Source organism: Myotis nattereri, assembly GCF_964212035.1.
Source record: "Myotis nattereri genome assembly, chromosome: 1".
Classification (NCBI taxonomy): domain Eukaryota; kingdom Metazoa; phylum Chordata; class Mammalia; order Chiroptera; family Vespertilionidae; genus Myotis; species Myotis nattereri.
In genome coordinates, this window is record NC_138075.1 from 68,637,347 (window position 1) to 68,661,317 (window position 23,971).

A 23,971-nucleotide genomic window follows, 5' to 3' on the forward strand; every position below is an offset into this window, starting at 1 on the left:
TCTCATTTTCAAATGGAAAAGAGTTGGATTAAACTTAGTCACTATTCTATAGTGTTTAGGGGTCTGAAAGCCCCAGTGTGAGCCTGTAAGAGATCTTTATTTTACACTTCATGAATCTTCCAAATTTTTGGCAGAGTTAATTTATCAAAACATATAACAAGAGAGCTTGCTTGAGTTTGGCAAGGATGTTATCTATGGTTATGTTTTAAATATGTCATTCTGTATTTTTGCTAAATAAGTTTGTGGTGGTGAAAAATGTACAGCATTCATAAGGCAGTAATCCTTGGGCTGTTTGGATTTATGGTCTCTTATTTTATGACATTAACCAGATTAGTTTATATTTGCAATTAGCAGGGAATTGTTTTGTTTTTATAAGTGCTATTTAGTAGCACTTATGTCTTATTGTCAGTTAATGAACTTTTTAAGAAAGTCAATTAATACAAAATATTAATTATATTTTCCTGTGTCTTAATTGATGTTTCTTAACCTTGTGGCCTAGTGCTGGATGCTAAGATAATCATGCCCATCTAACTGAGGACGTTGATTTAATTTCCCAATACTGTTCAGTGTGGAAGGCTGGAAAAGACCTGACTGTTTATTCATGTATCCACCTCATTATTCTTCTTTGAGTAATATTATGCAACTTAATTGAGAAAAGAGTTATAGGCTGTGTGACTACATATCCTTAATTTTCAGAACATCTATTATTTCAAAACATCTCACCTGCTAAATCTTTCCTTCTCCTTTTTGGGTAGATAACAAGATCCTCATGATAATGCCTCATCTAAAGAACCTTTTAGGTCCTGGGTTTTCAACTTTTCTAGGTTTTATATTCATAGCTGGTATTTTTAGATTAGATTTATTCTACACATGGCACGTCTAGACTCCTGCTAACCAGTATAACTTTATTAAAATTTAAACATAATGCAACTGGCTTAAATTTTTTGCTTGAGTGCTTTTGAATAATGACCTTCACCCCCTCCCCACAACCCTTTACACCACCGCTACTCCAGCTGGAGAGGTAAGCTGTTGAACATGAAATAAAAAGTCTCTTAAAGTTATAGTTCACTCTATTTCTGAAAATTGGATATTATCCTTCTTCCACTTAGTCGTATGACTCATTCATTTGGGGTACAGTATTCTTCGGGGGGGGGGAGGGGATCTAAGAATTTTTCAGATATCCTGGCCTGTCCAAGAATATAACCTTTTTAGTGCTTACGCTGTATTAGAAGGTGTTAATGGAATGCAGAAGAGCAGGCTCCTGAATGGCTAATTAAATAATATTTTTATATCCTGAAGTAATGTTAAAACCAGGCATTTCAGTGGGAAAAAATAGTGATTTCCAGCTGGGCAGAACTCTACTAAACATGACTTAAAATTAATATTTGTGGTTAAGAAGCTGTATCTCTTACAGAGTCAAATTTTCTCTGGTGTGTGACTTAAGGGAAAGAATAAGGTAATAAGTTAATTTGTTCTGGCATCTGTAACCAAACCCATAGTGCTTTGAGTCTAGATTGTCACATTTCCAACAATTTGGGCAAAATGAATTTTCAGCAACATTGCTCAGAAAAAGAAAATACGGCCATCTTGAGGTTAAAGTGAATGAACAAAATTCCTTTGGAATTAGAGTCTAATTTTAATTTCATTCAGATTTTCCTCAAAGTAATTAGGTCCCAGTATGAAAAATATCCAAGTAATAAGATTATACAAAAAGAATCTGGGATTAATTTAAGTGGGTTTTTATTTACATTAGCTAAACTTGGCTCAGAAAAGTCAACATTTGTAGCAGAAACTCAGTTTTCCAATTAAAAAAAGAAAGCCACTTCATCACTTAGATATAGCTTAACTGTTCTATAGGTTGTTTGTTAAGAAGATAGATGGGAGAAAAAGTTCCAAAGGAAATGTTTAGTTCCTTAGTATTTTGAAGTTCTTAGCTTGCATCCTAATAATCTAGTATGTTTTTCACTGGAGAAGCCAATGAGTCTTCAAATGCTTCATTATCTTAATTATTGTATCCAGATGTGGAGTTTCTGGGAGATATGGCAACTCTACGTTTAGCTTTTTGAGGAATCGGTTGACTTTTTTATTTTTTAAAATTCTTTATTGTTGAAATTATTACATATTGCCCCCACCCCGTCGTCATCTCCCAGCCTGCCCCCACCCTCCATTCTTGGCCTTCACCCTCCCCCCCCATTGTCTGTGTCCATTGGTTATGCTTATATGCATAGAAGTTCTTTTTTTTTTTATTTATTGCTTAAAGTATTACAAAGGGTATTATATATGTGTCCATTTTTTTTTTTTTTTTTTTTAATTAAATCTTTATTGTTCAGATTATTACATTTTTTCCTCTTTTTTCCCCCCCATAACTCCCCTCCTCCCAGTTCCCGCCCCACCCTCCGCCCTCACTCCCCACCCACTGTCCTCATCCATAGGTGCACGATTTTTGTCCAGTCTCTTCCCGCATCTCCCACACCCCTTTCCCCCCCAAGAATAGTCAGTCCATTCCCTTTCTATGTCCCTGATTCTATTATAATCAACAGTTCATTCTGTTCATCGGATTATTTATTCACTTGATTCTTAGATTCACTTGTTGATAGATGCATATTTGTTGTTCATAATTTGTATCTTTACCTTTTTCTTCCTCTTCCTCTTCTTAAAGGATACCTTTCAGCATTTCATATAATCCTGGTTTGGTGGTGATGAACTCCTTTAGCTTTTCCTTATCTGTGAAGCTCTTTATCTGACCTTCAATTCTGAATGATAGCTTTGCTGGATAAAGTAATCTTGGTTGTAGGTTCTTGGTGTTCATCACTTTGAATATTTCTTGCCACTCCCTTCTGGCCTGCAAAGTTTCTGTTGAGAAATCAGCTGACAGTCGTATGGGTATTCCCTTGTAGGTAACTGAGTTTCTTTCTCTTGCTGTTTTTAAGATTCTCTCTTTGTCCTTTGCTCTTGGCATTTTAATTATGATGTGTCTTGGTGTGGTCCTCTTTGGATTCCTTTTGTTTGGGGTTCTCCGCGCTTCTTGGACCTGTAAGTCCATTTCTTTCACCAGGTGAGGGAAGTTTTCTGTCATTATTTCTTCAAATAGGTTTTCAATATCTTGTTCTCTCTCATCTTCTGGCACCCCTATAATTCTGATGTTGGTACGCCTGAAGCTGTCCCAGAGGCTCCTTACACTATCCTCGCATTTTTGGATTCTTTTTTCATTTTGCTTTTCCGGTTGGGTGTTTTTTGCTTCCTCGCATTTCAAATCATTGACTTGATTCTTGCGCTCCTCTGTTCTGCTGCCGGGAGTCTGTATAATATTCTTTATTTCAGTCAGTGTATGCTTAATTTCTAGTTGGTTCCCCAATATAACATCGAGGGTCTCATTAGTTTTCTTGTAGCTCTCATTAAGTTTATCGGCGGCTTCTAAACAGTTCTTGAGAGACCTTAAAAGTGTGGTTCTGAACTCTAGATCTTCCATTGACAATTTTGTCCTGTTTCTTTGTCTCTGCATTTTGTTATGCTTCCTTGGTGCACCCCCTAGTGGCCTTTGTGTGCAGTCTTGTAGCTAATTCCAGGGAGGGTTTGCCCTCCAGGCCAAGTGGCTATGAGAATCAGCTGTGTCAGCAGTGAGAGAACTTCTGTCCTCTAGGGAGGTGCTAATCTGGCGTTTGCCTGAGGCTATCCGGCAAATGCCTCTGTGCAGGGCTTGGGCGGGGCTGGTCGCACAGGATCAACAGGGTGGGCCAGAGAGAGCAGTTATGGCCGCTCTCAGTCCTGTCCCCAGGGGCTCTGCCTCTCTGAGTCCCAGCAATGGCTGCAAAGCTCGGAGGGAAAGCTGCACTCGCTCTGACCAAAGCCAGGCAGTCCCGCTTCTCCCGTTTGAGTCTGGGTCCCTAAAGACTCGCCCGGATCTGGAGCTCAGAGTCTGCGACTCCCTCCCGATTGAAAACGCCAACCGCGCCCTCCGCCGCCAGCCCGCTCCGCGCGCGCACTCCGCACCTCAGAATTTGACTTCAGCACTGCGCCTCCTCTGAGTGTCCGTATGCGTTTCTCTTTCCTCCTAGTTGTAGGACTTCCACTCAGCCAGCGTTCCAGTGGTTCTGGGTGATGTCCCTCTGTCTTTTAGTTTCACTTTTGAAGTAGTTGTTCAAAGCAGCAAACTCCGGCGTTAACCTATGCCGCCATCTTGGTTCTCCCGCATATGTGTCCATTTTATCCCCCCGCCCTAGACAGTCCCCTAGCCTCCCCTATCCCCCAATGTCTTATGACCACTGGTTATGCTTATATGCATGCATACAAGTCCTTTAGTTGATCTCTTACCCCCCTACCTCCTGCCCCCCAACCCTCCCCGGCCTTCCCGCTGCAGTTTGACAATCTGTTTGAGGCAGCTCTGCCTCTGTATCTATTATTGTTCAAAAGTTTATAATGGTCTCTATTATCCATGAATGAGTGAGATCATGTGGTATTTTTCCTTCATTGACTGGCTTATTTCACTTAGCATAATGCTCTCCAGTTCCATCCATGACGTTGCAAATGGTAAGAGTTCCTTCCTTTTTAGAGCAGCATAGTATTCCATCGTGTAGATGTACCACAGTTTTCTAATCCATTCATCTACTGATGGGCACTTAGGCTGTTTCCAAATCTTAGCTATGGTGAATTGTGCTGCTATGAACATAGGGGTGCATATATCCTTTCTGATTGGTGTTTCTGGTTTCTTGGGATATATTCCTAGGAGTGGGATCACAGGGTCAAATGGGAGTTCCATTTTCAGTTTTTTAAGGCAACTCCATACTGTCTTCCATAGTGGCTGCACCAGTCTGCATTCCCACCAGCAGTTGGCTGCACCAGTCTGCATTCCCACCAGCAGTGCACAAGTGTTCCTTTTTCTCCACATCCTCTCCAGCACTTGTCGTTTGTTGATTTGTTGATGATAGCCAGTCTGACAGGTGTGAGATGGTACCTCATTGTTGTTTTGATTTGCATCTCTCGGATGATTAATGACTTTGAGCATGTTTTCATATGTCTCTTGGCTTTCTGAATGTCCTCTTTTGAAAGGTGTCTATTTAGGTCCTTTGCCCATTTTTTGATTGGATTGTTTATCTTCCTTTTGTTGAGTTGTATGAGTTCCCTATAAATTTTGGAGATTAGGCCCTTATCAGATATGACATTGGCAAATATGTTTTCCCACACAGTGGGTTTTCTCGTTGTTTTGTTGATGGTTACTTTTGCTGTGCAGAAGCTTTTTATTTTGATGTAGTCCCATTTGTTCATTTTCTCTTTAGTTTCAAGTGCCCTAGGAGCTGTATCAGTGAAGAAATTGCTTCGGCATATGTCTGAGATTTTGTTGCCTTTGGATTCTTCTAGAATTTTTATGGTTTCCTGTCGTACATTTAAGTCCTTTATCCATTTTGAGTTTATTTTTGTGTATGGTGTAAGCTGGTGGTCTAGTTTCGTTTTCTTGCATATATCTGTCCAATTTTCCCAACACCATTTATTGAAGAGACTATCTTGGCTCCATTGTATGTTCTTGCCTCCTCTGTCAAATATTAATTGAGCATATTGGTTCGGGCCGATTTCTGGGCTCTCTATTCTATTCCATTGATCTATATGCCTATTCTTATGCCAGTACCAGGCAGTTTTGAGAACAGTGGCTTTGTAATACAACTTGATATCCGGTATTGAGATCCCACCTACTTTGTTCTTTTTCAGGATTGCTGTAGCTATTCGGGGTCTTTTTTTATTCCAGATGAATTTTTGGAGAGTTCGTTCTAGATCTCTGAAGTATGCCGTTGGTATTTTAATGGGAAGTGCGTTGAATTTATAGATTGCTTTGGGTAGTATGGACATTTTAATGATGTTGATTCTACCAATCCATGAACACGGTATGTTCTTCCATCTGTTTATGTCTTCCTCTATATCTTTTTTCAACATCCTGTAGTTTTCTGAGTAGAGGTCTTTTACCTCTTTAGTTAAGTTTATTCCTAGGTAGCTTAATTTTTTTGGTGCGATGGTAAACGGGATTGTTTTTATAATCTCTCTTTCTGAAAGTTCACTATTGGTGTATAGAAATGCCTCAGATTTCTTGGGGTTAATTTTGTATCCTGCTACATTGCCAAATTCATGTATTAAGTCTAGTAGCTTTTTGATGGAGTCTCTAGGGTTTTGTATGTATAATATCATGTCGTCTGCAAATAAGGACAGTTTTACTTCCTCTTTTCCAATTTGGATGCCTTTTATTTCTTCTTCTTGCCGAATTGCAATGGCTAACACTTCCAGTACTATGTTGAACAGGAGTGGTGAGAGGGGGCATCCCTGTCTTGTTCCTGTTCTTAGGGGAAATGGTGTTAGTTTTTGTCCATTGAGTATGATGTTGGCTGTGGGCCTGTCATATATGGCTTTTATTATGTTGAGGTATGATCCTTCTACTCCCACCTTGCTGAGAGCTTTTATCAAAAATGGGTGTTGAATTTTGTCAAATGCTTTTTCTGCATCAATTGATATGACCATGTGGTTTTTTTCTTTCAGTTTGTTTATGTGATGTATCACGTTTATTGATTTGCGGATATTGTACCATCCTTGCATCCCTGGGATAAAGCCTACTTGGTCATGGTGTATGATCTTTCTGATGTACTGCTGGATCCGATTTGCTAAGATTTTGTTGAGGATTTTGGCATCTATGTTCATGAGGGATATTGGCCTGTAATTCTCTTTCATTGTGTTGTCTTTACCTGGTTTTGGTATTAGGGTGATGCTGGCTTCATAGAATGAGCTTGGAAGTGTTCCTTCCTCTTGAATTTTTTGTAGTAGTCTGAGGAGGATAGGTTTTAGTTCTTCCTTGAATGTTTGGTAAAACTCCCCTGTGAAGCCGTCTGGTCCTGGGCTTTTGTTTGCTGGAAGCTTTTTGATGACTGCTTCAATTTCTTCCATAGTTATTGGCCTGTTGAGATTTTTAGATTCTTCCTGATTGAGTTTTGGAATGTTGTATTTTTCTAGGAGTTTGTCCATTTCCTCCAGGTTGTCTAGTTTGTTGGAGTAGAGCTGACCATAGTATTTTTTAACAATCATTTGTATTTCTGTGGGGTCTGTTGTTATTTCGCCTCTATCGTTTCTGATTTTGTTTATTTGGGTCCTCTCTCTTTGCTTCTTGGTGAGTCTGGCTAGAGGTTTGTCAATCTTGTTTATCCTTTCAAAGAACCAGCTCTTGGTTTCATTGATTTTCTGTATTGTTTTTTTGGTCTCTATGTCATTTATTTCTGCTCTAATCTTTATTATCTCCTTCCTTCTGCTCACTCTGGGGTTTTCTTGTTGCTCTCTTTCTAATTCTTTGAGTTGTAGAGTTAGCTGATTTACTACCATTTTTTCTTGTTTTTTTGAGATAGGCCTGTAGAGCTATAAACTTCCCTCTCAGGACTGCTTTCATTGTGTCCCATAGGTTTTGGATTGTTGTGTTTTCATTGTCATTCGTTTCCAGGATGTTTCGAATTTCTTCTTTGATTTCATTGGTAACCCAATCAATATTTAATAGCATGCTATTCAGCTTCCAGGTGTTTGAGTATTTTGGGTTGTTTTTATTGTAGTTTATTTCTAATATTATGCCATCGTGGTCTGCGAAGATGCTTTTTATGATTTCAATCTTCTTGAATTTGGGGATACTTTGCTTGTGACCCAATATATGGTCTATTTTTGAATATGTCTTATGAGCATTTGAGTAGAATGTATATTCCGTGGCACTGGGGTGAAGTGTTCTGAAGATGTCTATTAAGTCCATCTGATCTAGTGAGTCATTTAGGATTGCTGTATCTTTGCTGATTGTTTGTCCAGAGGGCTTATCCAGTGTTGTCAGTGGTGTATTAAAGTCCCCTACTATGATTGTATTGTTGTCGATCTCTCCTTTGATATCTTCCAGGAGTTTTTTTATGAATTTGGGTGCTCTTGCATTGGGTGCATATATGTTTACCAGAGTTATATCTTCTTGTTGTATTGATCCCTTTAGTATTATGAAGTGGCCTTCCTTATCTCTTGTTATGGCCTTCACTTTGAGGTCTATTTTGTCCGATATAAGTATTGCTACCCCAGCTTTCTTTTCCTTTCCATTTGCCTGAAAGATATTTTTCCATCCTTTCACTTTCAGTCCGTGTGAGTCCCTTCTAATGAGGTGGGTTTCTTGTAGACAGCAGATGTATGGGTCATGTTTTTTTATCCATTCAGCCACTCGATGTCTTTTGCTTGGAGCATTTAGTCCATTTACGTTTAAAGTTATTATTGAAAGGTACTTGTTTGTAGCCATTTCTGTTTTTGTGTGGCTGTTTTCTTTCTGAGCTTTTTATTTCTTATTTTTATACCAGTCCCTTTAGCATTCCTTGCATTGCTGGCTTGGTGGTGATAAACTCCCTTAGCCTTTTTTTGTCTGTGAAGCTTCTTATTTCCCCTTCAAGTTTGAATGATAGCCTTGCTGGATAGAGTATTCTTGGATTCAGTCCTTTGCTTTGCATCACTTTGTAAATTTCTGTCCATTCTTTTCTGGCCTGATGTGTTTCTGTTGAGAAATCATTTGACAATCTAATGGGAGATCCCTTGTATGTAACTTTCCGTCTCTCTCTTGCAGCCTGTAAGATTCTCTCTTTGTCCTGAACGTTTGCCATGGTAATTATGATGTGTCTTGGTGTGGGTCTTTTCGGGTTCACCTTGTTTGGGACTCTCTGGGCTTGTGTGACTTTTTTCTTCCCCACCTCAGGGAAGTTTTCTGATATTATTTCTTCAAATAGGTTTTCTAATCCTTGTTCATCCTTCTGTTGTTCTGGTACCCCTATTACTCGTATGTTGTTTCGTTTCATGTTGTCCCAAAGCTCCCTTAGGCTCTCCTCCTGTCTTTTAATTTTTTTCTCCAATTGCAGTACATTTTGGGTGTGTTTTGCTTCCTTGTCTTCTAATTCACTAATTCGGTCCTCTACTTCTCCTAGTCTACTGTTGATACTTTCAATGGAGTTTTTCATTGCAGCTATATCACTCTTCATTTCTTCTTGGGTCTTACTTAAGTTGTTGATTTTTTCATCTGTTTCTTCTAGCTTCTTCCATATGTTATCGATTTTTTCATCTGTTTCTTCTTGCTTCTTGGAGAGGTTGTCGATTTTTTCCTCCATCCGGTTTATGCATTTTAGGACCCTTATTCTGAATTCTTTTTCTGTCATGTTGCATGCCTCTGTATTACTTAGCTGCTTTTCTGGAGAGTCCTCCTTCTCTTTCCTTTGATGGTTTCTTTGTCTACCCATGTTTGATCTCACTGACATATCTAGACGTTGAGTCGTTCAGTGGTTGCTTCCTTGGTGGCAGTGACTCCTTGGTCTGTGGTTGCTCTTCGGGCGGTTGCGGTAGCAGCTGCTCTTCAGTTGGCAGCAGCTCCTCTGGTGGGTGCTGTTCACAGCTGTGGTGGCTCTTCTGGCTGGTGGGGTGAGGTTTCATGTACAGCTGCTGTTCCTCAGCAGAGGGTGTTGGTGCTCAGGAGGTTGCTGCTGCTTGGATCTGCTTTCCAGGGGAGTTCTGCTTTTCCCGGCTGCAAACCGTCTCACCAGCTGAGCAATTTCGCCAATTCGGGGTGGATGTTACTAGTTTCAGCTGCTCACTCCATTTGCTCCGGGACACCACCTGGGATGCGTCTGCCTATACCGCCGCCATCTTGCCAGCAGAAGTTCTTTGATTGATCTCTTACCACCCCCTTCAGCTTCCCGCTGATATAGTTTCTGCAGCCACAGAAACTGCTTCTGCATTTTTCCTTTAGTGATGCCTCTTGTGCTCTTCATGGTACCAGACTGCAGAGCACCCACTCTTGGACTGAGCAGCCTTGCTAATTATTAAAAGTCTAACCAGGTGTTCGTGAGCCTCCACTGAGAGGATCTGAGTGCTTGCTGAAGCTGAGAGCAAGTCATGGTGAACAGGGAGAGTTCACTGACCCTGAACGCTACTATTTAAGACGTGGCCACCCCAGCCCGTGCATCTGGATCTCACATCTAGACCCAGGACTGAGCGCTGTGATGCATGTTTTCAGGCACTGGTGGCACCCGGCCAGGGTGCTGAGTGTCAGTGCTGAAGGCTTTTCACAGGGTGCGCCAGATACATTTGTCCTGCATGTGTGCGGTCTGTGGGAGGGGGGCCAGCAAAGTACAAGTCCGGACCTCGGAAAGCAGATTTGGCTCTAGTGACTTCTCTTAGAAACGGTTTTAATTTAAAAAGAAAAAGCAATGTTTGCATCTAGACTTTTTTAAAACAATTCTTCAAAGTTGACTTTTAAGCGCAAGATGTATAAAAAACCCTCAATATTTTTAAAAACAAGCAAAACATATACAATGTAATAGTTCCTACGATTCTGGAATGTACACAGTTTCATTGATGCTAATAACTCTGCTCTTAAAATAATTCTTTTTGAAAGAGTGGGGGAGAAAACCCTTGTTTAGGGAGTTACAAATATGATAAACTCTGCCTGAGTAATTGTCCTGGAAAAGAGTTACCGGAACTAGGGGTCAAGCGTGGTATCATGCTACCTGTCAGAGCAAAGTGAGAGAGACAGGGCTGCTATTTGGGCCTCGTTAGGGTACTTCCTCTCTTTTGCATGATTGTTGGGGTGAAGAATCCCCTCTGACCCAGAGAACTAGTGAGGGTCCCAAGGTGCAGGGCCCCTCCAGCTTCCCTGGGAATCGCCGTGTCTCCTCTGAGACCCTCGTTGGTGTATTGCAGAATGCGTGCAGGGGTTCAGGTGATGCTTGCCACATATGGTGATATTTTTGCTTTTCTTTTTAGCATTATTGTCAAGCATTTGGCTTGTACTTGGTGAACAGATCTGGGATCCAGGAAGCCTAGGCGCAGTCAGCCTTTGTTAGTAACACAGGGGGGCTCTCAATCTGTCTGCTTTTTCTCCTCTGTAAATGGGGGCATGAGATAGGGGAGCACCTGATCCCCTGAGTTTAAGTGGTTAAAAATAATTACCCCTTTCCCAGGAAAATGTAAGCTTTGATTATTTTCTCTTAATAGTTCAGACCACTTCCAAAAATGCCACTTAATTCAGCCAGTTTTGGTTGCCTTTGCAAATTAATGTCGGTCCACAAGATTGTGACAGTGTGCACTTCTTAGAATAGTGATGGTGAACCTTTTGAGCTTGGGGTGTCAGCATTTTGAAAAACCCTAACTTAACTCTGGTGCCCTGTCACATATAGACATTTTTTGATATTTGCAACCATAGTAAAACAAAGATTTATATTTTTGATATTTATTTTCTATATTTAAATGCCATTTAACAAAGAAAAATCAACCAAAAAAATGAGTTTGCGTGTCACTTCTGACACGCGTGTCATAGGTTCGCCATATCTGTCTTAGAACATGCTTTACAGGTAACAGATGCTTTCCACTTCTCTTGGATTTCACAAAAATTGTGTGAGGTAGGTTATTTGCTTACTTCAGAGATGAAGAAATGGAAACTCACACTGATTTAGCAATTTGCCCAAGTTCCAGCTAGTAAGCAGCAGAGTCAGAATTTGAACCCAAGTCCTCTCTGTTTAGGTGCCATGCCTTCAGACAATTGTGAGTTTCTTGGGAAGGGCATTGGCAGTCCCTGAGGAGTGTCCACTGGAATGGAAGAGGACAGGCTTTAGGATAACACTGTCTCCCTTTATAACTTGGTTTGGTTTTTAGCTTCATAAAAACTATAGGTATAATAAGTGTATACCTTTTTCTCTGTTGTACACATTAACCTTATGAGAATAACAATTTAATTAAAAATGTTTTGTTAATCCTCTCCTTGAGGGTATTTTTTACATTAATTTTCAGAGAGAGTGAAGGGAAGGGGGAGAGAAAGAGAGAGAGGAAAGAGACACACAAAGACAAACATTGATGTGAGAGAGACACATGATTGGTTGCCCCCACATGCACCCCGGGGTCAGGGATTGAACCTGCAGCTCAGGTACGTGCCCTTGACAGGGAATAGAACCCAAGACCCTTCAGTGCACGAGCCCATGGTCTCACCGTTGAGCCATTCTGGCCAGGCTAATGTTTAAATTATTTACAAGTGGCCTGTGCAGTACTCCAGGCTGAGGAGCCTTGGTGAGCCACTGTGCTATTGAAGTCTTTTCCTTCCTAGGTATGGTGCCAAGTACCCATCTTTTTAGGGTTCACACTGATTATATCCTCCTTTCCTCTGTGCACAGATGTTCTTGCCTGGCACTTAAAGCTACCCTTCCAGCCTCATCTAAGCCATAATTTTTTTAAAAAATTTTATTTTTCAATTACAGTTTACATTCAATATTATTTTGTATTAGTTTCAGGTGTAGAGCATAGTTGTTAGACAATCGTACACTTTACAAAGTGGTCCCCCTGCTTTTCAAGTACCACCTGGCACCATACACAGTTATTATTGACTATGTGCCCTACGCTGTACTTTACATTCCTGTGACTATTTTGTAGCTGTCTATGTACTTCTTAATTCCTTCACCTTTTTCACTCAGTCCCCCAATGCCCCTTCCCTCTGGGAACCATCAGTCTGTTATTTTAGTCCTGTAATTCTATACTAAATTCCTTCCAAACATCCTCAAATGACTTACCAGTATACATGGTGGTACCCTCTCTACCCTGCCTCCCCATTCCCAACTTCTGTTTGACCAGAGCTCTGCAACCTTTATCACCAGGTCCAGATCCTTCTGATCAAACCTTCCCAGAAGAGCCCAGGCAGAAACAGTCTCTCTCTCCTCTCTCTTTCTTTTCTTTTCTTTTTTTAAAAATGATGGTGAAATATGCAAAACATAAAATTTGCCATTGTAATCATTTTTTTCAGCTTATTGAGGTAGAATAGATAAATAAAATGGTAAGATATAGGAAGTGAAGGATATGATAATTAACTAGATGATGGGGATTCTTTTACAATATATATGTATTTCAAATCACCATGATGTATACTTTAAATATGCTTGATTTTAGCCACGTAAAATGTATAGTTCAGTATACTTAGCACATTTATATTATTATGCAAACACCACCACCAATATTTTTCAGAACTTTTGTATCTTCCCAAACTGAAACTGAGTACCCATTAATAACTCTCCACTTCCACCTCTTCCCAGACCTCGGCAACTGCCATCTACTTTCTGTCTATGAATTTGTCTACTCTAGGTGCCTCATATAAGTGGAAACATGCAATGTTTGTTCTTTTGTGTCTAGCTTATTTCACTTAGCAAAGTGAGTTCAGGGTTCATCCTTGTTGTAACATGTGTCAGGATTTCCTGCCTTTTTAAGGCTGAGTGACATCTCATTGACAGCATACAGCAGGTTTTGTTTATTAATTAAGTTGTCGATAGACACTTGGGTTGCTTCCACCTTTTGGCTGTTGTGAAAACTGCTGTTAACATGGGTATGTGTCAGTGTCTGTCTGAGGCCCTGCTTTCAGTTCCTTTGGATATATACCAGAAGTGGAATTGATAGGTAATTCTGTTTAATTTTTCAAGGAGTCACTATTTTCCAAAGTGGCTGCGCCATTTTATATTCCTACCAGCAATACACAAAGATTCTGGTTTTCTACATCCTTACCAACACGTGTTATTTTCTCTGTACGTGTGTGTGTGTTATAGTTGCCATCCTATGTGTGTGTGTGTGTGTTATAGTTGCCATCCTAATGGGTGTGAAAGGGTATCTCATTGTGGTTGATTTTCATTTCCTTAGTGACTAGTGGTGTTGAGTGTCTTTTCACGTATATCTTTGGAGAAATGCCTATTCAGGCCTTTTGCCTATTCTGTAATTGTTTTTGTTGTTGTTGAGTTGTCCCCTGTTGTTTTTAAGCACTGAGTTTGTGTTTGTCTTGTAATACTCCCCATAGTCTGACTCCCATGGGCATTACTTATGTGTGTCTTTGTCTCCCTTCTAGGTGAGATGAGCCCCTAAAATATGGCCATATCTCTTTTTCCAGTAGTACCTAGCACAGGCATTGCTTTGCACATAATAAACCTTAAATAAAAATTCGTTAAATGGATAGCAGAAGATGGTATAGTCATTTATTTAACAAACTAGGGGCCTGGTGCATGAAATTAGTGCACTGGGTGGGGGTGGGGGGGAGAGTGTCCCTCAGCCCAGCCTGCCCCCTCTCACATACTGGGAACCCTCAGGCGTTGACCCCCATCACCCTCCGATCGCCTGATCGGCCCCTTGCCTAGGCCTGACGCCTCCGCCAGAGGTGTCAGGCTTGGACAGGGGACCCCCAGCTCCCCCCGATCACTGGCTCTGGCCCCCGCCCAGGCCTGAGGCCTCTGGCCCAGGAATCATGCCTGGGCAGGGGACCCCCATCTCCCTCTGATCGCTTGCTCCACCCCCCGCCCAAGCCTGACGCCTCTGACCCCAGGCTTCAGGCTTGGGCAAGGGGACCATCATATCCCCCCAATCCCCGGCTCCGGCCCCCACCCAGGCCTGATGCCTCGGCCAGAGGAGTTGACCCTCATCACCCTCCGATCACCAATCACCGGATCGGCCCCTTGACCAGGCCTGAGGCCTCCGGCAGAGGTGTCAGGCCTGGGCAGGGGACCCCCAGCTCCCCGCGGTTGCAGGCTCTGCCCCTGCCCAGGCCTAACGCCTCTGGCCTAGGCATCTGGCCCGGGCAGCGGGGACCCGCAGTGGCAGCAGGGGGCGCCGCGATCGTGGGCTTCGCTTTAGGCCCAGGCAAGGGACCCCTAGCTCCTGGGACTGCCAGCTTCGACTGTGCCCAGCTCCCATCGCTGGCTCCACCCCTACTTCCTGCTATCACTGCCCAGGGCGGCAAAGGCGCCTGATTCTCCGATCATGGCTGGGGGGCAGCTCTTAGCTTCCCCCTGGGTTTCCGATCACTGTCAGTGGCAGGGGGCTTCTTCCTGCTTTCCCTTTCGCCTCCCTGCATTGTGCCTACATATGCAAATTAGCCGCCATCTTGTTGGCAGTTAACTGCCAATCTTAGTTGGCAGTTAACTGCCAATCTTAGTTGGCAGTTAACTGCCAATCTTAGTTGGCAGTTAATTTGCATATAGCCCTGATTAGCCAATGAAAAAGGTATCGCCGTACGCCAATTACCATTTTTCTCTTTTATTAGTGTAGACTAGAGGCCCAGTGCATGACATTCAGATTTACCACCCTCAGCCCAGCCTGTGCCCTCTCGCAGTCTGGGAGCCCTTGGGGGATGTCTGACTGACAGCTTAGGCCCCCTCAGTTGGACATCCTTAGGGCTGCCACGGAGGCGGGAAAGGCTCCCATCACCACTGCTGTGCTCTCCAGCTGTGAGCCTGGCTCAGGGCTTCTGGTAGTGGTGCTCTTCCTGCATTGAGTGTCGACCCCCTGGTGGTCAGTGCGCATCATAGCGACCGATCATTCTGCTGTTTGGTCGATTTGCATATTAGCCTTTTATTAAATAGGATGAGTGCCAACTGTGGTTAAGATTTTTCTCTAGGTGGTGATCTGAGCCTGGCAGCAGTGGGGTGGGGGAGGACTGAGGAGCAATTGTTTGGACAATGTAGTGTGAGGTTTCTCCACAAGATTATTCCTATTAAAAATATACACTTAGGCCATAAGTAGAATCAGGACTTGTGTTTAAATCGCACAGCTGATTTCTTATTTTCCTACTCTTTGGCTTTGTTTCTGACAGTTACCTTTTTCCAGTCTCCTTCCCTTTTAGGGGCTAGCTAATTGGGGCATTAACTGGAAGGCTGAGATGGGGACATTGGGAGCCATCGTGGAGGTATGAGCCCCTTTCACTTTCTTCCCTTCAGTAGGAAGCTTAGGTTTCCAAGATCCATGGGTATTTGTCCAAAATCTCTGATATTGATAACTCAAGATATGAAGAGTGAGTTTTTAGCAAGGCTTTACCAAGCTACTATCAGGGGTGTGCCAAACCACATATGGTAACTCATGACCTTGCTGTGACATCTGATAAATTCCAGACTTAGTTGTGACATGTGAACTCTGACCTCCTGGGTAAGGTGGTGGTGTTAGCTCCAGGAGAGCCATGTATGTCCTGTTTAACCTTGGCTTTCCAAAGTCTGAGCTAACCATTTTAATAAACTAAATTTCTGAAGTTTAGTAGAGAAGTTATAAATTGTGCTCTTGAAATATCCTTGAATCTATTTACTTATTTCCATGGCAACTACCTTTTAGATATTAGGAATTATAGGCATTTATAAGTTTTCTCAAGTGCTATCAAATTACTTCAATTTAATCAAATACAATTGCATTGTTCACTAATAATACTGGATCTTTGAATAAAATTTATAGAGTTTGGGCTTTATATAGATTGAAAATTCTTTAAAGGGTTGGCTGAACATACCTTTTAATCATTTTATATTTTATTAATTTTCTCTGTAATCAGTTTAGATTGTATATTTTTCTAATATTTGAGTCCCCATGAAAATAAATTGAACTCATTTTTCTTATACATACTACATTTGTGTTGGGGTGAATATTTAAGAACTAAAGAGAAGAGGAGCTTGTGTATTTTTTTGGTTAGTATAAATTGCCTGCAGATTATCTGTGATATATTATACAATTTGGACCTAGTGTCCACTCATGTCCAACATACTTTCTTGGTTTCCATCCTAGGGACATATGTAATACTTTAAGCAATAAGGATTTATCTATAATAATAAAAGCATAATATGCAAATCGACTGAACGACCGAACAGCAGAACGACCATCCGGACGACCTTCCGGATGACCACGCTATGACACGCACTGGTGCCAGATCAGCCAAGGCGGGTGCGATGAGATTGGTTCGGGGGGCCCAGCGATTGCCCCACAGAGGGAGGCCCAGGCTAGCCAAGCAATCACACCCCACGCCAGTTGCTTGTAGAGGGAAGTGACCTGTGGCAGGGGAGTGGGGGCAGCACCACACAGATGTGGGGGCAGCACCAAACAGTGGCAGCGGCGGCGGGGGCAGGGGTGGGGCCAGCTGCCGGCACCTGGGGGAAGGAAAGCCCCGATAGGCCCTGATCGCTGACCAGGCCTAGGGACCCTACTCAAGGGGTCCCAGATTGTGAGAGGGTGCAGGCCTGGCTGAGGGACACCCCCCCCCCCCCATGCACAAATTTTGTGCACCAGGCCTCTAGTATATATAAAAAAAGGAACAATGCATCCTATCACTATTTGGTCAGTATATTTAGGTGTTTTAAATAATTTTAAGCAAAATGATAGAAAAATTTTTTGGAAATAATTCAGTAATCATTCTAAGATGAATACTAATATTTTCTGCATTTATAAATGTTTTAGGTATTATTTTCATGGCCAAATATTGGCCATACACATACATACACACACACAAAAAAAACCCCAAACACTTGAAAATGATGAAGAATTGGAAGCATATAAATAAGACTACAGGTAATCATTTGTCATTTGCAATTGTTGAAGAAGCTCAAGTTACTTAACATTTTTAGGTGTCAGACATTTCAGTTTTGAATGTTTATAAGTCAGGGTTCCTATAAGAAATAGATGAACTCTCAAATGAGATTATTGAGGCAAGGTTAAAAAGGGAGTAGTTACAAAGATGTGAGCAGAGTAAAGTGAAACCAACGAAGAATAGTACAGCACCCCAATAGCAACTGTTGATAGCTGTTAGCTTCCTGTTTCCACCTCTACCAGAAAGGGTAAGGGAGGGAGAGATTACTAGAAAACAGAGGGTAAGGGCTTCCCGACAAGAGACGTGGCCTTTGTTGAGGGCTGCTGCTGACCCATGGTGACCTGGAAGGGAGGAGATGGGGAACAAACTCTTGGCCTCACTCTCTACCCTCCCTTTAATCTCCTGCTGATGCCTCCTATTGGCTGAATCCATCAGAAAGCTAGAGGGCAGGGAAACCCATACATGTCAGACTGCCAAGGGCATATAGCAGATAGAGAAGAGTACAGAGTAGATTTCTAAGGGAAACTGAAAAATATTATCTCAAATGTATTCCTTTTTTCCTGCCTATCATCCATCATGATATAATGAATCAGGTCTCTAAAGAAGAGATTTAGCTTCTAGCTGTCTGGGCAATGTGACTGTTTAATAGTTGGAGTTCTGAATGTTGCTTCCCCAGAAATCCTGAGCAGCCCAGATAAAAAAGTGAATTAAGGCTTGTTGGTGCACAGTCTGTTTCTCCTACTGGAGCAATGTCAGGGGCTGCCTTTAAACAGCTCAAGCACTACTTGCCCTGCATTCCTTGATTTCACACTGGGGATTCTCCATCAAGACTGCCTAAGCATTCTAGAAAATTGAGCACATCCAATGTGCCAGGTATGGACTAATTTTGGAGTCATAAGGACAAATAAGACACAGTTTCTTCCTTGAGGAGCTTATAGAGTAACAAAGATGCCTGGCCTTTAAAAATTACATATTATAAAATGTTATAGGCAAGGAAATCTTCATAGAGGAATTAATCTTGAAAAAATTAGTAGATTCCTCCAGGTGGAAGGTCTTTAGAGCAGCATGAACAAAGGTTTGAAGTGACCTGACATACTCCAGGACCTTATCAGGACAGCTTTGGACCAGCCATCTCCTCTAAGCCAATTAAGGCAATTCTGTCTTTAAAGACAGAACGAAGACTCCTAGCACATGGCCTTTCCATTTGGCATATGCTGGTGGCAGCAGGCCAAGCGTGACTGAACCCCACCTTCACTCACTCCCACAACCAGCTAGGCTGTTCAGAGGTTCCTGGGATTTTTAGGCACTATATTCAGTTTCTGCAATCTTACTGCCATCTTCACCAACTTCCACAGATGGAGTGAGGGTCCACTTGGACACTGGCTGTGATTGAAACCTTCAGAGATTTCTTCGTCTCAGCCACTATCCAGGCCTACATCTGTCTAAATAGTTGTTTTTAGTGTCTCAATGAGTGATCCTGTTCTGGGACCAGTAGAAGAGTCCAAAGCAACATGCTGGAGATTCTAGGTTCTAAACATTTCAAAATATACCATCATCTTCCTTTGGGTTGACCCGTGTGCCTACTTTCATCTGAGTTTGGTGTCCTCAAACTTGTCTCTTAAAAGGTGATCGCATACCAGCAACCAGTGCTTTAGGGACAGGGACACTGAGACGTGAGAGTTTAAGAGACTAATTCAAGGTAACACAGGTTTTAAGTTTTGGAGGCAGGATTTCCAGACCTTACAGAATGACCACAACATTGAGCTTGGTAGTAAGCATTCAATAACTGTTTGTTGAATAAGTGAATGAATGAATAGATTATCAATCTTGTTGGAATGTTAGATGAGCAGAAGAATTAGTTGGGTGATTGCAGCTGAACAGAAGAGTTGCATTTTGAGGCATGTTGTTATCTGAAAACATTGCTAGGATGTAAATGTCTCCTAATTCAATATTTTCAAGCTTAAAAGGCAGCTGCTCCTGGGAGAGGGGATGGTGTATACCCATGAAGACTCTTTTTGTTTTGCTTTGTTTTCTTATTAATCCTCACCTGAGGATATTTTTTTCCCATTGATTTTATAGAGTATGGCAGTGAGGGTGTGAGGAAGAGAGAGAGAGAGAAAGAGAGGAAAACACCAATATGAGAGAGACACATTGATTGGTTGCCTTCTGCACGTGCCCCAACCAGGGCCAGGGATCGAACCTGCAACCCAGGTACATGTCCTTGACTGGGAATGGATCCCATCACCCTTTGGTGTGAGGGCCGATGCTTTCACCACTGAGTTGGCCAGGGCTCCATGAAGACTCTTAAAAAAAGATTCCCTAGAAGTTTAAATTTGTTTTCCAGAAGGACAAGTTCTCATATAGCATAGTCTGTAATGTGTCTTAAATCTCTTTTTATAGAATATTCCTTCTCACATTGCTAACAAGGAAAAACAGGTGTTGGGAAAACTTTAGTTTGAGGAACACAGATAAAGTGAAATTTCCTTGGGGTTTTTCTGTATTTAAGGTTTATAAACTCCCTTACCCTGATATAATTTTATTGATGAAACTGATGAGAAATAGAGAATATCAGTTTAAGCAATAGCAGTGATTATAAATGGTTTGATGTTTTTTACTTATTACTGGAGAAACTGTCATTTTATTAGCGAATGTGTCTTTTTCCACAACATGAGCAATTTCATGATTCACCTTTAAACCTATGGACAAATGGCCTTCCTTTAAAGGAAAGGAATTTATGTGGTCAGAATAGGCCAGCTTTTTTTCCTTGTCATTCATCATTTACCATAGTTGGGGGTCATGGAATTTTGTTCCCTGTTTAGTCCATTAGTCATAAGAGCCACTGGTCACAAATCTTCCTGACTGATGTGGTGTCCCTGGGAACTAGCCTCAGTGAGCCTGTAGTCCTGAGACTGGTGGAAATGAATGCACCTGTTATGTCTAAGAGAACACATGTTCTTGCCTCCTCTTTTAAAACTTCTGAAGGGGCTATATTTTCTCTGACTGGGCAGACTAAATTGGGTTTATTTCATTTCAAAGGACTCTGGCAGTTTTTCTCTGTAGATGATCTATTTAAAGTTCCTTTTTAGTCATCGTGTTTCAGGCATTCAGTATTCTCATTTAATGTTTTGTGACATTTTCTACCTTTGTGGGTAGAAATGAACACAAGAGAAATAATTATTTCTAATCTAATGAATAACAAGACCAATCCTTCTGGTTTAGTCCTAAGAAAAATGTGTCCTCCATGCAATTTATGTGACTTGGGGAACACTTTCTGAGCTCATGGGCACGTGAAACAGTTTCTCTTTCATTCTTAGGCCGCCTAGGAAGTTTGGCAGATTATCTTGTTATCCATTGCACTAATTAATTTAGTGATTTGCATAATCTCTCTTTTAGTGATAGAAACCTTAGGCATTAGCAAAACTTCATGTCTTATGAATGTGAATGAGAGGAAAAAGCAATAGGAAATTTATACCTTTCAGACATGTCAAACTTGTGGCTCATGGGCTGCAGGTCTCATTTATTTAAAGGCCTGTGGCCCGTGAGCCTCAAGTTTGACATGCTTGCCTTAAATTATTTATTGGTCATTAGGCCTATTCACTCTTGGCATTACTTGGACTTCTACTAGTAAAATGTCTTTCAAGAAGCTTGGCATTTTACGCATTAGGTCTTATTAATTTATATATTCAAATTTAATTTGGAATGAGAGAAAAATTGGAAAAATGGAAATTGCTACATACTATACATAGAGAAGCAAAAGTATATTATTGAAAAAGTGCAAGTCTTCATATCTATAATGTAAAACTTATAACGTTCTACTAGGTGAGCTTCTGCAGGCAGACACTGTGCTTTAATTTCCATAGCATCCTTAGTGACCTCTAAGTTGCTTCTTTTCCTGTTGTGTTAGAGAGAATGGAATTTTCTCAGCTCCATTACGTTTCTAGTCGACATCATCCAGGTTACTCAAATTATTGTAAATCACTGAGGGTGGGGAGCCTGAAAACATCTAGCACAGTGGTTCTCCACCTTGGCTGCACATTAGAATCACCTGGGAATCTTTTTAAAATCCTGATTTCTGGGCCTCATCCTCCGGAAATTCTGTTTCTTTGTCACTAATGTTGTGGCCTCACCCCATAACAAAGAAACAGAATTTCTGGAGGATGAGGCCCAGAAATCAGGATTTAAAAGATTCCCAGGTGATTCTAATGTGCAGCCAAGGTTGAGAACCACTGATCTAGCATGACCTATAGTTAATGCTTAATAGATTCCTCTTGTTAATAAATTAGTATGTTTGACCCAGTCCAAAAGGGGATAGTGTCTGCTTGAGGAGCTTCCATTAGTTAATAATTACTAAATTTATAACAAATGAAATGGGCTGAAGACTTAGGGTGTTCGAGCAATTTCACAGACAAGTTTAGTTTTCCTAAGTTATGTAAATTTATCCAGGAGAAAGGAAGCCTACTTAGATAAGTAGGATCCAAGGTTAAGAAAAAAACAATGGAGGAAAAGTTTAAGTAAACGTAATGTTTTGATTGTTAACCTGCATTTGTAAAATTCACAGCACATTTTAATTTCACCATCCCTTAGTCTAACTGCGTACGTATAACTTGCTTAACAGAGGTGAAAGTTCAAAATATATAATAACAAAGTACTAACTCTGAATGTTAGCCAATGTTTAGAATGAACTTTTAATCAAAACAACACTTCATATTATCTTATCAGCATTGGAAGCATTTAAGTAAATGAGATTATATTCCTCAAGACTGAGTTATGCTTCATTCTTGAATAGCACTGGGCTTCTTTTTCAAATGATAATATTTAGACTGACTCTTGCTCTCAGACTTGACTTTACAGAAAGCAGCAGTTTGCCCCCTGAGGCTGACTCTGAGTGGGAAGGGAACTGGAGGTCACCTGGTGTCGTGGTTTCTCGACCCGCTCACAGTCACACAGCTGGTTATTGACGTTTATGGGAGTACAGTGCGTGCCTCCTGCCTGGGGAGGAAACACATCTTATCCTCTCACTCCTTAATCCACCCTCCAATCTGTGTGTCAAGCATTAAGCTGTTTCAGTTTGGCTTCATCCACTTCCTCCTTTCTCCATTTAATTGTATTAAGCTTCTTGGATGATGTGAATTGGGGGAGACAGATGCTTACTGGTTGAGCTGAGGAAACTATAAAAGGTAAAAGAGACCATATGAGAATGATTTTCTGGGCTTTTCCAATTCAGATATAACTATTTTTATAGGTTGATCTAGTACAGTGTAGTAAGATTTTGGTTTTCAAATCAAAGTGATGGAATCTGCTAAGAGGCTTCAGGGAATCTCTTTAACTGTCCTTTTCTAGAATAATAATAATGCCAATTAAACAATAACAACAACCACCATCATAAAAACAACAATAACAATAGCAGCAGCGATGTGTGAGTGTTTTGAATATATTCTTTCCTTGAACACTCATGACATCCCTGTGCGGTAGGCATTATCAGAATCTCCACTTTACAGAGGAGAAAACAGGTTTAACTTGCTCAAAGTCACACACTTAAAGCTTCTTGAAAGAAACAATGTGTTTTCCATTTATTAGAGCTTGAACTAAATATAATACTTCTTTTTTAAATGGATGGTTGAATGAAAAATATGAAAATGTGAATTGCTTATTTCCTTAAACATTGTGAGAAAACCATATTAATGTTGCAAAATTCATTAGAATCATGGGATAGAGATAGTTTCAACAGTCATCATGTCAAGATTCATAAGATTTTTTTCAAATAGGCTCTCAAAGCATAAGAAATTTGATATTTGGTAAATTAGAAATCCCTTCATTCTAATTGAACTGTTTGTTTAGTTGTAAAACCACTAGAACCTGAACTATGACTAGACATGGAGACTTACTTGCCACGGCTGCTTTTCACAGGTTCATGCTTACCCTCTCCTTTAAATGACTTCTCTCTCTGTGGCCAGTGCCCTCGGAGACTCCGTTTGACCAACTACCAGACTTGCGAGATGCAAATTGAAGAGCATGAGAAACCTAAATTAACAGCAGTTGTTTTCATTCAAAGGAGGCAAATAATAAGAAAACAAGTTAGTATTAGAATAATAAGAAAGCAAAGCGCAAAGACTTGTTAAGAATGTTCTGGAATAGTGACATTGGTCTAATAGCTGATCATTTTGCTTTCACCTTTATAGGATTGTGCAGTGAATATTCATTTAAGGACTTATAACACTGAGATGCTTGGAGACAGACCATTAGAACTGGGAGGTTCCCTTTATTATTTAGATGAGGACACTGAGGCCCAGGGAGTGGTCTGTGTGAGGTCATTTAAAAATTTACCTTTATTGTTAAAAGTATTACAGATATCCCCTTCCCCACCCCCATTAATTCTCCCATCCCACTTCTGCCCTCTCCCCCAGGCCTTCACCACACTATTGTCTGTGTCCATGGGTTATACATATATGCATAGAACTTCATTGGCCAATCTCTTCCTGCCCTCGTCCCCCCTTCCTTCTGAAATTTGTCAGTCAGTCCGTTTCATGCTTCCATGTTTCTGGATCTATTTTGTTCATCAGCTTATTTTGTTCATTAGATTCCACATATAAGTGTAATCAT

The 23,971-nt window shown here is 41.1% G+C and overlaps 1 protein-coding gene across 1 annotated transcript in view; it reads left to right on the forward strand.

The window, feature by feature from the left end:
- Nucleotides 1-23,971, forward strand: part of FSIP1 (fibrous sheath interacting protein 1) — a 184,485-nt gene that overhangs the window by 108,907 nt on the left and 51,607 nt on the right. The gene's annotated exons all lie outside the window — the stretch shown is intronic.